Raw genomic sequence first — 12,622 nt, forward strand, 5'->3', positions numbered from 1 at the left:
CCGAGAATCTAAAAAAAAATCTTATATCTTGTTTCTAGTTGAACTTGGACGCAGAGCTGCGAAATGATAAGTGTGCCGCCATACCACGCGGAAACAAGCAACGCAAGTGGATTAAAACTTTCTACTTTTAGAACAAGGAGTGATGTGAGAACTACTTCTTTATTTCTATTTTCGGGCTTTTTTGCACTCCCTAAAACTAACCGCACAGCTGTCTACTTCCGTAGCAATATCCTATTTTGTTTTCCATGCAGAATTAATTTCTTCGGGTTCTGACATAACGAACAACTTTTAGGAGACGTTGAAACCCCCATTTTTCGATTTAAGGATACATAAATGAGTTTTTTTTCCACTTTACTAGACTTTTGAACTTAGAATACTTGACAGGTGAAAATATTTTTTTATTTTAACAATTAAAAGAAGTCAAGTAAAACAAGAAAAAGGTTATGTTTATACTCCCTCCATCTCATAAAACTTGTCTTAGATTTGTAAAAGGTTAGATGTATTTACACAGTAGTGTTCATGCGCGATTGCACATTTGGACGGTTAAATTGCCTGAAAACTCTCAGATTTGCACAGCATAGCACTGTCACCGTACACGGCGGATACACGATCTATGTACAGACATCGACACCAATGCCGATCGAGGCTAGCTACTTAATTCCTACTTGGCTAGTAGCAGCCATTTTTATTCCGTGTTAATCCTAGCAGCTAATCACCTCGGCAAGGAGCTTGTACCTCCTCACCTTGACCCTACCCGGCCGCGTCAACTTCCCAGCCTGCATCGACTTCTTGTTGGCATTCCCCTTCGCCGCTGCGCCCGGCGACGGCGGCAGGGTTGCGCTGTCGTCGGCCTTCTGCTTATTGTTGCCGTTGTTACCCTTCGCCGTTGCGCCCGGCGACGGTGGCAGCGCTGCCCTCTCGACGGCCTTCTGCTTACTGTTTCCGTTGGTCCCGTTCGACGCGCCTGGGGACGTCGGCGGCGTTGCCCTCTCATCGGTCTTCTGCTTCTTGTTTCCGTTGTTACCCTTCGACGCTCCTGGCGACGGCGGTAACGCTGCCCTCTCGTCGGCCTTCTGCTTCTTGTAGCCGTTGCTACCCTTTGCGCCCGGCGACGGCGGCAGCGCTGCTCTCTCGTCGGCCTTGTGCTTATTGTTGCCGTTGTTACCCTTCGACGCGCCTGGCGACGGCGGTAACGCTGCCCTCTCGTCCCTCTCGTCGTCCTTGTGCTTCTTGTTGCCGGTGTTACCCTTCAACGCGCCTGATGATGGCCGCAGCGCTGCCCTCTCGTCAGCCATCTGCTTACTGTTTCCATTGGTCCCGTTCGACGCGCCCGGGGACGTCGGCGGCGCTGCCCTGTCATCGGTCTTCTGCTTCTTGCCGCTGCTTCCCTTCGCCGTTGCGCCCGGCGACGGCGGCGGTAACGTTGCCCTGTCACCGCCCTTGTGCTTCTTGATGGGCTGGCCGACCTCCGCGGCCGATCTCGTCGACCTCGTAATGGCGCATCCGGCCTCGTCACTCTGCCGACACACCCCTCCCCCTCCTCCTCCTCGGAGGTCGACGCGTCCACTGATGCCGCGGCCTTCCGTTTATCCGTGGTCTTGCCAGCCAGCGCGTCGGCGAGTCCCTGGCCTCCTCCGCCTTGGGCCGGCTCCCTCAGGCACCAGTTGCACCGCCTGTACGCCGTCGCCCTCGGGTAGAGATCGCTGCAGTATCTGCAATACACATAGACGCCCACATCAGGTTCCATGGACGTCTGACCGATCGATACAAGAACGCGCGCGTCGATCGATATGCCTGTGCGCGGGACTGCGCGCACGGTACGAACCTGTGCTGCATCCGGACGCGGCAGAGCTTGCAGCGGAGCAGCTCGTGCGGCAGGCCGCGGTCGCCGCACATGCAGCAGACGGCGCCGGCGCCGGCCACCGGAGAAAGCGGCGGCTCCACCTCCATGGGAGCTTCACTTAGGATCGATCACGCGGCAGGTGGATGGGCGGGAGGGAGTGAGAGACGGCCGGGCCGAGAGCAAGGTAGGGGAGTGTGCTTGCTTGTGGAGTATATCAGTTGGATGCGCGTACAAGCCAAGGCATTAACGCGTCACATCTTCTCTGGGTCGCGTTTATGGTTGCAGCTAGGGTGTACCAGGGCAGGTTTCGTGAGGTACGGGGATAGCTCCGCTATTTATATACTCCCTCAAGGACTTTGGGATGAGATGTGAATGGCTGGCTGAGGACAAGACTTGCAATTAAGGGTTCAATTTATACTTACTTCATTTTCTTATGAAGAAGGGACCCATGCATCCGTCCTCTCTCCTCTGTCCCTGCCGTGTGAGGTGATCGTGATCCCGATGGCGCGTTGGAGACACTAGACAACCGGCGACATTGACAATTCAGAAACAGATAAAGACGCTTCATGATTCCTCATTAGATCTCCAGCACACCGCACACCGCACACCCGCAGCGAAAATGAAGAAAACGATGGAGCGGCTTATAATTTAGTTAAGGCTTGTGTTTCTATTAGATCTCTAAGTTTGAAACGTTTTTTTTCCTGAGTGAAACAGACGACTGAGATTAAACCATACATTACATATTCGAGATTAAAGGTAGGATGTCTGAGATTAAAGGACACGACAATATCCTTTTGGAAGTTTACAATGTTTTAAGGTTTGGAGATCTAATCCATGTACTCTCTTTCTTACGTGGAAGCTAGCAGCGATCCATTCCATTCACCCATCCCAATTTCTCTCTTGCATTTCGATCAGATGGAGATGGGTGCATCGATCAATCAATGGCGGCTGAGTTGACACGATAGATAGGCAGGATATCTTGTTCCTCGAATAAAATCTCCAGGCGGAATATTAAACCTCGAGCTAGCTAGGGATCGAGGGCTTTTTTGTTCGTTTGTGGAGGAAGCTATTCTGGGATGAGTGCGCATAAACCGAAGCTGGCACGCACGATCGACGCCTCCTTCGATCGGCTATCTTCTTTTTCTTTAGGGAAAGAAGCATTTTCTCTGGTTACCATTAATAGAACCAACGTACTTTGACCTACTGTGGTACAAGGTTTCAGCACATCGTAGAAGCAACTTAACAATGAAGGATAACTATGTGCAGATCAACTTGTCGCTTGCAGGTTCTCTTCGCGTCTGTCTTGCTTACAAAGCGGCTCAAGATCTTCAACATTCACTCTGTACCAGAATTCTTCACGAAAATCCAAAACTGATCCCAGAAGTATATGCACCTGCCTAATGGAAAGTAACATTTCAAAATACAAAAAAATCTTTGAAAAATAGCACATTGACATATCCATATCCCATGCTTACTCATAAAATTTCAGCTAAAAAGAACATTTTTAATGACTTGTGTAAAAAGGATAAAATTCGTGCTTCAATAACGCTTGTTTACATCACTACATTTTGGTATTTTTGCCTAGGATGACATATATGAATTTTCTTCACGAATGTTTGTAGACATGTAAAGACACGAACATCTACAACGCCAAGTAATTTAGTTTTTTTATTATTTTAAATATTTTTGACGAATTTACTATTTATTCGGAAGCATATGCTAATCGGGAGCATATGCTCCTAGGAACCAAAACACTATGTGAAATTATTTCTGAAAGAAAGATTTGAAAGGCTGGACAAGGAGTTTTTACACACAGGAGAATATGCTCATCATATTTGAAATGAGTTTTAAACTCATTTTAAAATATTAAATATTCTGATAGAAAAATGTGGGGCGTACATCTCAATGTTCTATATTTTTATATCGTGGGTGAAAAAGATAAATTTGATGCTAAAAAAACTCTTCCTCGTCTTTTTAACACATGACACACAAAAAAAATGCTGGTTTTGACCGAAACTTGGCGTCTTCACATAAGATATCGAGGCGTACGCGTGGAATTTTTGTTCGAAATTTTCTTGATATTTTAAAATGTTCTTTTCGGTGGCATAAGCATATGCACCCAAGATCATCGTAAGTAGATTTCCGATACTGAAAGCAACTAACAAGGCAAGGAAAACATATAAAACCTAGTATTACTTTAAACGTAGAACACAAAGAATTATTCAGCTTTTCCTGCATGAGCATGTTTGATGACTTTTGTGTGTGGCAAAGGCGTGTTTGATGATGCGCCGTACAAGACATGGCAAGAGAGTCACGTACACAACCAAGACTTGAAGACCTTGACTTGTTTACTCCTTCAGGTCTTCCTTGGGCACTAAGGGACGATGGAAGACATAGCCATATTTGTCACCACCACCAGTCGGCGTCGTCGTCTTATCAATACTAGAAACAGTGTGAACTGGTTTATCTGTTCATCTGATCCGCGTCGGGAGGTGAGCTCATGATATCACGCCCAAGTCTACCAACCCTATCAAAAGCGTGTGTTCCTACTTAAACTAATCAGTGCTCCATCATATTAGTAAATTCACCATCTCGGAAATCATGGCGGAACGATGGCAAGACGAGCACGAAGCTGGTGGATGTGCAAGCCTGGATGCATACGCACAGAGCACTGTACGTGGCCCCATTTGCATCCTGCAACCCCTAGATCCACTGAAAGAAAATCCTTCACATATGCTAAAACCAATTGGTCAAATCACATCGTTTAGTGCCCCCTCTCTTTTGCCTGGCATTCCCGCACAAGAAACAAAAGGGAGAAGAAGCTTATGTGTACGCCACGGTGAGAATGCTGTGAATCCCAACCACAGGATATGGGAACTCCTACGAAACTTTCAGCCGTCTCCCCGACGAGGCTCTTGGCAACCTTTTTTTTATCCAGACAGCGAAAAATAGTCCAGTCACGCTTCTAGATCCTCGTTTTTATCCGGATTTGAGTTTTCATCCATCCGGCGAGCCCATGTCATCCCTGGCCCTCCGGACGCGCGCTTAGGGATTCCAGAGAAAACGTCGAGGAAAGTTCCCGCGCGCATGGCAAGAAAGGCCGGTCGTCGTTCTCATCGCATCGTCTTCCACGCGCTATAAAAACCTGCAGTCAGTCTTCGTCGGACCTCAAATTCACGCGCGGCTCCCTCTATTTATCGCCGGACCTACCGCGTTTGGCCGCATTCACCACCGCCGTCTCCCTTCTCTCCCCAATCTTCTCTCCCCAATCCTCCTCGAGCGAGCAATGGTGGGCTACGACGACGGCGCGGCGAACAACGGATTCGGCCGACGGTCGCCGCACCAATGGGAGGCACGACCGCCGCACATGGATGGCTACCCGGCGCCGCCGGACTTTCGCGCGCCCGGAGGCCGGCGCTCGAGCGTGGGGGCGTCCCGATCCCGCCGCCGCCAGTGAGAAGCGATGCCCTCGACGTCGAGATCGACACCGTGTTTAAGTTTAGTTTAAGTTTCTCTCTAGAGAATTTAAATATATTACGAATTCAGCCTATATATGTAAAAACTCGCTTATAGATATTAAATATCTCTAAATTTCGCCTAAGTTTGAATTTTTCGTCTATTTATGTTTGAATTCAAATATATTATGTCTTTCCTCTAGGCTCACCGCTGGGAAAATGAGCCCCCCTTACCAAATTTTACATCCATACAGCGCTAAATAGCGTTTACATCCATACATCGCTAAATAGCGCGACCTGGGAGCCCCAAACAACTGGAGATGCTCTTACTATCCTACATAAAACGATCTATGTTTCAGTTCCAGTCGGAATGAGACAAGACATTACCAGACTCCACCGTAGATGGTACTTCCTCCTAAAGATACAAAACCAATAGACAACTGTCCCAGAGCACGTAAATGATGTCAATGAGCTCAGCGATGAAGGATTTTGCTTTCAGAGTTATCAAAAAATAAACATGAACATAGGTTTATGTTGTACTCCGTATCTTAAAATCACGTGTAAGGCCAACCTAAAGCTGAAATCGACATCTCAATACCATCTTCAGATAAACTGTCCCAGAACGAGCAAGCCAAGACATAAATGATGCAAAAAAGAAACTCTGCTGTCCAAGAACAAACAAGCACAACACATAAATGATCCAAAAAAGAAACTCAGCAATACAAAAGAACGAACAAATACCTAGCAAAAAAGGCCAAACCAGCCATCTCTACAAGATGGTCCAAGTGCAGACAGACTCCGAAACGGAGATGAATGTGCGGCACAAACAGTGGTTTCACTTATTAGCAAGTCAAAATTTCTTGAAAGAATCACCATCCATGACTCTCAGCGTCTACAAGCCTAGAGCACTAGATCTTGCGACACATACACACAACAGACACTACAGAATACAGACACCACTCTTTTTTTCACTTTCACCTGTCTCACCCACTTTTAGGACGACCTATAACCTCCCTCTCTCTCACTTTCTGTCTTTCTCTCTCTCTCTCTCTCTCTCTTCTCTCTCTTACCTTGCTATGCTCTCATCAGACCAAAACCTTGTTTCCCATTGGAGGGAGTGGAACCTATCTCTCTCTCTCTAGCTAACTAGCTGCTGATTACCATAGAAGGGGTATGCTCCATATGCTGGGGCGTACATGTTCGGGTGCGGGATGGGGGAGGCGTAGCCATATCCACCGTAGAACGGCGAGCCATAGTACATGTTCCTCCTGTTACCGGAATCACCCCTTGACTGGAAAGAAAACAGCGAGTCAAGAGTGATAGAAGGGAATGGATAACCAATTCCACAAGAAACATACTTTAAAATCAACAAGTTATATGCAGCTGATATAAAGTAAAGATTTAACAAGTCATGCTGGGTGCAACAAAACAAACCCTCTCAGCGGCAAGATGATAATAATTTGCATGGAATAGTTTGAAATTCAAAGAACAGCAGATTTAGGAAACTCAGATGCGTCATGACAATATTTACTTATCTAAAAATGTGCCAAATGAGATAGTTGTATGAAAAGCATAAATGGAGTAGTAATCACTAGTTCAAAGTTCTCAGTATTGAGTACACCCCCTAGTGGCTCCCAAAACCAGCCTATGCCACTATGAACATATTACCTGATTTAACTATTAAGAGAGAAATGAGCATTACTCAATTGGGCTAGCTGCGCAAGCGTCGCACAGTACCCACCGGTGTTTGAGTCCTAGTGATAGGAGCTAGGGTCCTACCTTTATAACAAAATACCACCAAGGGTTCATCCTGGCTGGTCCCTTCTTTTATAAGTGATGATAGGAAAGAGCAACAGTTGAGTGATTTGTTCTGCCACCATCTAGTCCACTGTTTTCTACTTATCTTGAGCTCTAATGCCTCCATAAAGATGTGGCATGCAGTCAACGGAAATACTTTTGTACACCCACGCATGGGTGTGGGTGTTTCCGTCACCGTCCATAATTATGGATGAACAATGGGTATGTACTAGCGGGAAATATAGAACTTTGAATGCAGTCAACAGTCATCCTCAAAATGCATAGCCTAAAACATATTTGAATAGGGTCTACAGCACAATGGGTATGTACTAGCAGGAAATATAGAACTTTGAATGCTTTGCACAGTGCCATAATTATGGATGAACAATAAATAAAACCAGAAAATGTGAAAGAAATTATTGTGAAGAACAAGAACAAGAAAATTTCTGTTATTCGGTGAATAACTATGGCAACCTAGTAATATTCCATTTCACGACCATCCAATATTAACTCTGCAACTGATTTTTTTGTGTTTGCTACATTAAACAGCGTCAATGAAAACATGGAATCAAACATGATGACGCGTACCCATAGATCAGCCACGGGATTTACTACACTATGGTTGCATTAGCCATTTTGCATAGCCAAACGACACAAAGTATATAGACAGACATCATTTACAAGCTAAGTGAGAGGATAAGGCGGATGGTTGGAGTCTCGACTGAGGTAAATAAAATAAGGCTTATAACAGATAAAGGGTGTGTACTTGAATTGTTTATTTTGTGACTACTAGAAACAACTACAAACCATAAGGCCGGAATGGAACAAAATAATCTTGTTCTAATAATCAATAGCATATAGGACGAGGTAGCACAGATCCATCGAAGCAGGAAATGGGAAAGATCATTAATAGCGTATAAGACGAGGTAGCTTAGATTCATCGAAGCAGGAAATGGGAAAGATCATTAATAGCATATAAGACAAGGTAGCACAGATTCATCGAAGCAGGAAATGGGAAAGATCATACATGTATGAGACTATGTTGAAAAGCAAATTAAGATAGGACATGGTGTTTTGGCTCATAGGACTAGATGCACCTATTATGGAACATGCACTTCAAATGTATTTCAAAATGTTAAAAAATTATGAAAAACAATTCTGGGTGGACATCAGAACATTCTATGTTTGCACATAAAATTTTGTGGAGAACAAATATTTTTCTGGCCTGTGTAAAAAGACAAAAAATGACTCGTGAAAAGCTATTTTAGAGCACCAAAAATTGTCTTTTTTATCCAAGCCACAAAAATATTCCACGATAATTTGTGTGAGAACATAGAATATCTGCATGTACACCCAAATATTTTTTCCAAATTTTTAGACATTTTGAAATATGTTGTTTGGACAATGGGTGCATTTGCACATACGAGCCAAAGTGAATATCCGATTAAGGAAGGCAGTAACTTGTTTCCAAATTTTTCCAAACTTGATACAGTTTTAGCAAGATGATTGGTGTGATGAAAATTGATAATATAGCAAGGAATGACAAAAAATAGAAAAATAGCTGTCTCACATGACCAACCTGTTTGTGGGATGGGCTGCGGCCCCATGAAAGGCGAACTGCCTGCTTTCCAATGACAGAACCATTCAATCCTTGCAGTGCTTCTTCCGCATCGGTTCTGAAAACAGGCATGCATAAATTATAACTCCCAGCAGGTTGTAGAAAGACAAATAGTAAAGCATGTTACAGCTTCAGACATGTACCTGTTGACATACTGAACAAAGCCACATTGCTTCCCAAGAGGAATTTTAACAGAGGCAACATCGCCATATTTGGCAAATGCTTTCCTCAGTTCATCTTCACTAACATTTGGGTCGAGCCCACCAACATAAACCTAAAGCAGGTTGGCAACTTCAAATTAGAAGACAGCCTACAAGGTTAACATATGAGGAAACCAGAAACACACCGTTCTGTTAGTAGAATCACCGTCTGAATGCCCAGGTGTTGAGGAACCAGAATCACCTGAAGTTAATAGTGAAGAAGTCGGGTAAAGAATGGATTAATTCTATACTAATTTCATATGAGAAAGAAACCAAGTACGTATTGTCCTCTATAAACAAGGAAGAGGCATGCATCCTCCAGTTATGAAGATAAGGACATAAAGCAATTGAAGTATTGTAATGTAATTGGCACCATTAATATAGGAATGCTACCTCCACAGTGGTCCATAAGAGTTCTGGTGAAGTACATACTATTCTAATTTCTATTGGAGTATTGGTTACAAATGTGGTCCTCAAACACACAGGAATACAAATTAGACAATAAATAACAGAAGAAATCGCCACTTCTTTTGTTAAAACGTCAGATGTGTTCCAAAATCCTAGATGGAAGAACACTATGGCAACATCATGATCATACAAGGTAAAAATTTAAGAAGATTTTCCAGAATTATATACTCCCTCCGTCCATAAAAGGATGTCCTAGATTTGTCTAAAGTTGGATGTATGTAGACAATATTTTCCAGAGGGAGTAATAACGATTTATTGTTACCTACATGAGCCGTAAAACTATTCAAATTTTGTAAAACTTAAAGCACTTGCGTGGAAAAGAATCAGCAATTCAATGAAGTAACAAAAAGGAGGCTGTACAACTTCAGTCTGCAGAACAATCACAATAGATGGACATACCAGTTCTTCTAGGCGTTGCAGGTCCTATCCGGATCGGCCTAGTAGAGCAATATATACCATTCATTTCAGTCATTGCATGAGATTTGTCATTATCATCTGCGAATCTAACAAATCCATAGCCCCTAGAACGTCCTGTGTTTGCATCAATAATAACTTTAGCTCCTTTGACGGAGCGGTACTTGCCAGCAAAAAGCTCCATCAACATTTCATCAGTAACATCAGCAGCTAAATCACCAACAAATATCGAGTGATCAGAGACAACTTCGGATCGCTTTTCACCCATGCTATATGATGCCCAGTTTAACTTGAAGGCTCGATCGGTGTTAGGCATCACGTGCCCAGTAAAATTCTGAAGAGCTTTGTCTGCAGATGCATGGGAAAAGAACTCTACAAAACCATATCCCTCCGACTGCCCAGTTTGCCTATTGCGGATAACTTTTATGGTTACCACCTACGAAGTAGATGAACTGAAAAGGTTAGAAAATCAGACTTGAACACAAGAACAAATACCAAATGATTGGCGGGAAGCAAAAGAGATGAAATGATGAATGGTTAACATTCGTTCCACAATTTGATAAACATATTATAGTTGCTGCTTGCGAAGGTCTGAAAGATAGTCTCTCAAACTGTACAATAAACAAGAAACATATTATAGTTGCTGCTTGCGAAGGTCTGAAAGATAGTTCCTCTCAAACTGTACAATAAACAAGAACGCTCGCGCAACTTGCTTCTTCAATTAACCATCTTCCTGACCGAGCACCATATAAGTTGCCATCTTTACTCTTGCTGTCAACATCAGTGAGCACACCCCTAAGAAGATAACTGGCAAAGGCTTCAGTTATTGCTTCCTTTCCCTCCTCCAACTGTTCTTTTACTTATTCCGTAATTGCCAAAATGCAATAACCAACCGGATCATTCAGACAGTTCATTAACCCATTACACACCAATACCATAAATCCCATGACATAGTTAGCACGTTTGGCAGCTCACGTCGCCCAGGGGGCAATTACCCCTTACGACATAATAGTACAAACCACAATTTCAGAAAGGAAAAAAAAAGTGGCTTGCGGACATTTATGGCAGTACACTAATAACCAAACAGACAAGAGCATTCCGTCCGTACTGCAGTGAACGGCCTTAAAGTTGCCGCCTGGAGCACGGCTAATTTTAGAAATACCGCACTTTTATTTGCATTAAGCGACAAACTAAGCACGAATTTACGCTTGTATGGCAGTTTGAGATGAATCAACACGCATAAATGGGACAAATCTCGCTGTATGCGCGAGATCTAGTACGGATCGGGGGAGAAGGCAAACGAACCTCGCCGCTGGGGCCGAAGCAGTTGTGGAGGTAGTTCTCGTCCATCCAGTACTGGAGGTCGCCGACCCAGATCGTCTTGTTGTCCTCGCAGCCGTTCCCGCCGGATCCGGCGGCGGGTGGTGTCGGCGTGCGCCGCCCGGCGGCCGCGGGGGCGGCGGCGGCGGCCCCGCCGGGTAGTGCTTGGCGAACTGCGGCGGCGGTGGCGGCGGGGCGCCCACCATGGACGGCGGCGGGTAGGGGATGACGACCCACCGCGGCTGCGGCATGTGGTGGTGCGGGTGCGCGTGCTGCGGAGGTGGGTGCGGATGCGCGTGCGGGTGGGGGTGGGCGTGGTGGAGCGGTACGGCGACCTGCGAGTCCGTGGTTGTCGCCGCCATCTGCATCGCCGCCGCGCCGCCGCCGAGGAGGGAGGGTCGCCTGGGGTTGGGGGCTCGCGAGGTGTGGAGGGCGGAAAGAGAGGGTGCGCGTGGGTGAGGTGAGACTTGATTTATAGCGGGTTAGCGACGAATCTGGGCCGTCCGATCTAGGAGTTCGTTATCGTGCTGGTCGTCGATTGGATGGGGCTGGGTCCCACGGAGGCTACGTGTAGGGCCGGTGGGAGGCTGTGCTGTCTGTTTGGGAGTGTGGTGCGAGCGTGCTGTGCTTGTTTTGGAATTTACTCCACATCTTAAATCAGCTTATAGTTGTCTTAAGCCGATAATAATGTTAGGAAATGGTATTCTGTTATGAGGGTTTTGGCAACTACGAAGTGACCTATGGTGTGTGACAATACTATACCTACTGGAGTATATTGGTTGTTAATAGTATAAGACGTTCTTAAAGTTCACGTTTTATATTAAGGAACGGAGTGAATAGCTCGTAAAGAAAGAGCAAACCATACCACCTACTACCCTTGTTTCAAAATATAAACTTTTTGATTCTAAAAAGTCTTATATTTTGAAACGGATGTATTGCTAAGATGCAAATGGGAGCTTCCTAAAAAGGGATGTAAATGGAAGCAACCATTGGTGTTGCTCCTATGGTGAGTTATCAACTCTGTTCTGGATGCATCTTACATCACACCATGGCCTCCACCGAACCATGGAGGGGGCACACTTTCGGTGGATGTTCAGACCGACATTAATTATGGTTTTTAGGAGGATATGTGTACCATTTATTTCATACGACTGGAATATAGGACACGTACGCACACAAACAGAAGGGACTAGAACAGACTCGATGACCCACACAAATGCAAAAAGGACTCTAGAAAAACAAATAATTACTTCGAAGCCCTTGGAGGTCCTTGCATCACAACTGCATAGTGCCATCCATCTTTTGCGTTGTACTCAATAGGAAGGGAAAGCACAAAGATCCATCGCTGACCAAGAAGCACAAGTCCGCCCTGGTGAGGGATCTGGAGCATCTTTATTGTTATTGGAGACCACCATCTTCAACATCAGAGACGAAGAAAAAGGTAGGCCAGACCCTAGTTACATAGACTACTACTAGCCTGCAATTGTATAGATCAGTGTGGCTGATC

The 12,622-nt window shown here is 45.0% G+C and overlaps 2 pseudogenes; both read right to left on the minus strand.

Annotated features, from left to right (window-relative positions):
* Positions 1-502: 502 nt before the first annotated feature.
* LOC124677036 lies at positions 503-2,205 on the minus strand (annotated as a pseudogene).
* A 3,909-nt stretch (positions 2,206-6,114) lies between these two features.
* LOC124670333 lies at positions 6,115-11,498 on the minus strand (annotated as a pseudogene).
* Positions 11,499-12,622: the final 1,124 nt, after the last annotated feature.

Source organism: Lolium rigidum, chromosome 7 (assembly GCF_022539505.1).
Source record: "Lolium rigidum isolate FL_2022 chromosome 7, APGP_CSIRO_Lrig_0.1, whole genome shotgun sequence".
In the NCBI taxonomy this organism is placed as follows: domain Eukaryota; kingdom Viridiplantae; phylum Streptophyta; class Magnoliopsida; order Poales; family Poaceae; genus Lolium; species Lolium rigidum.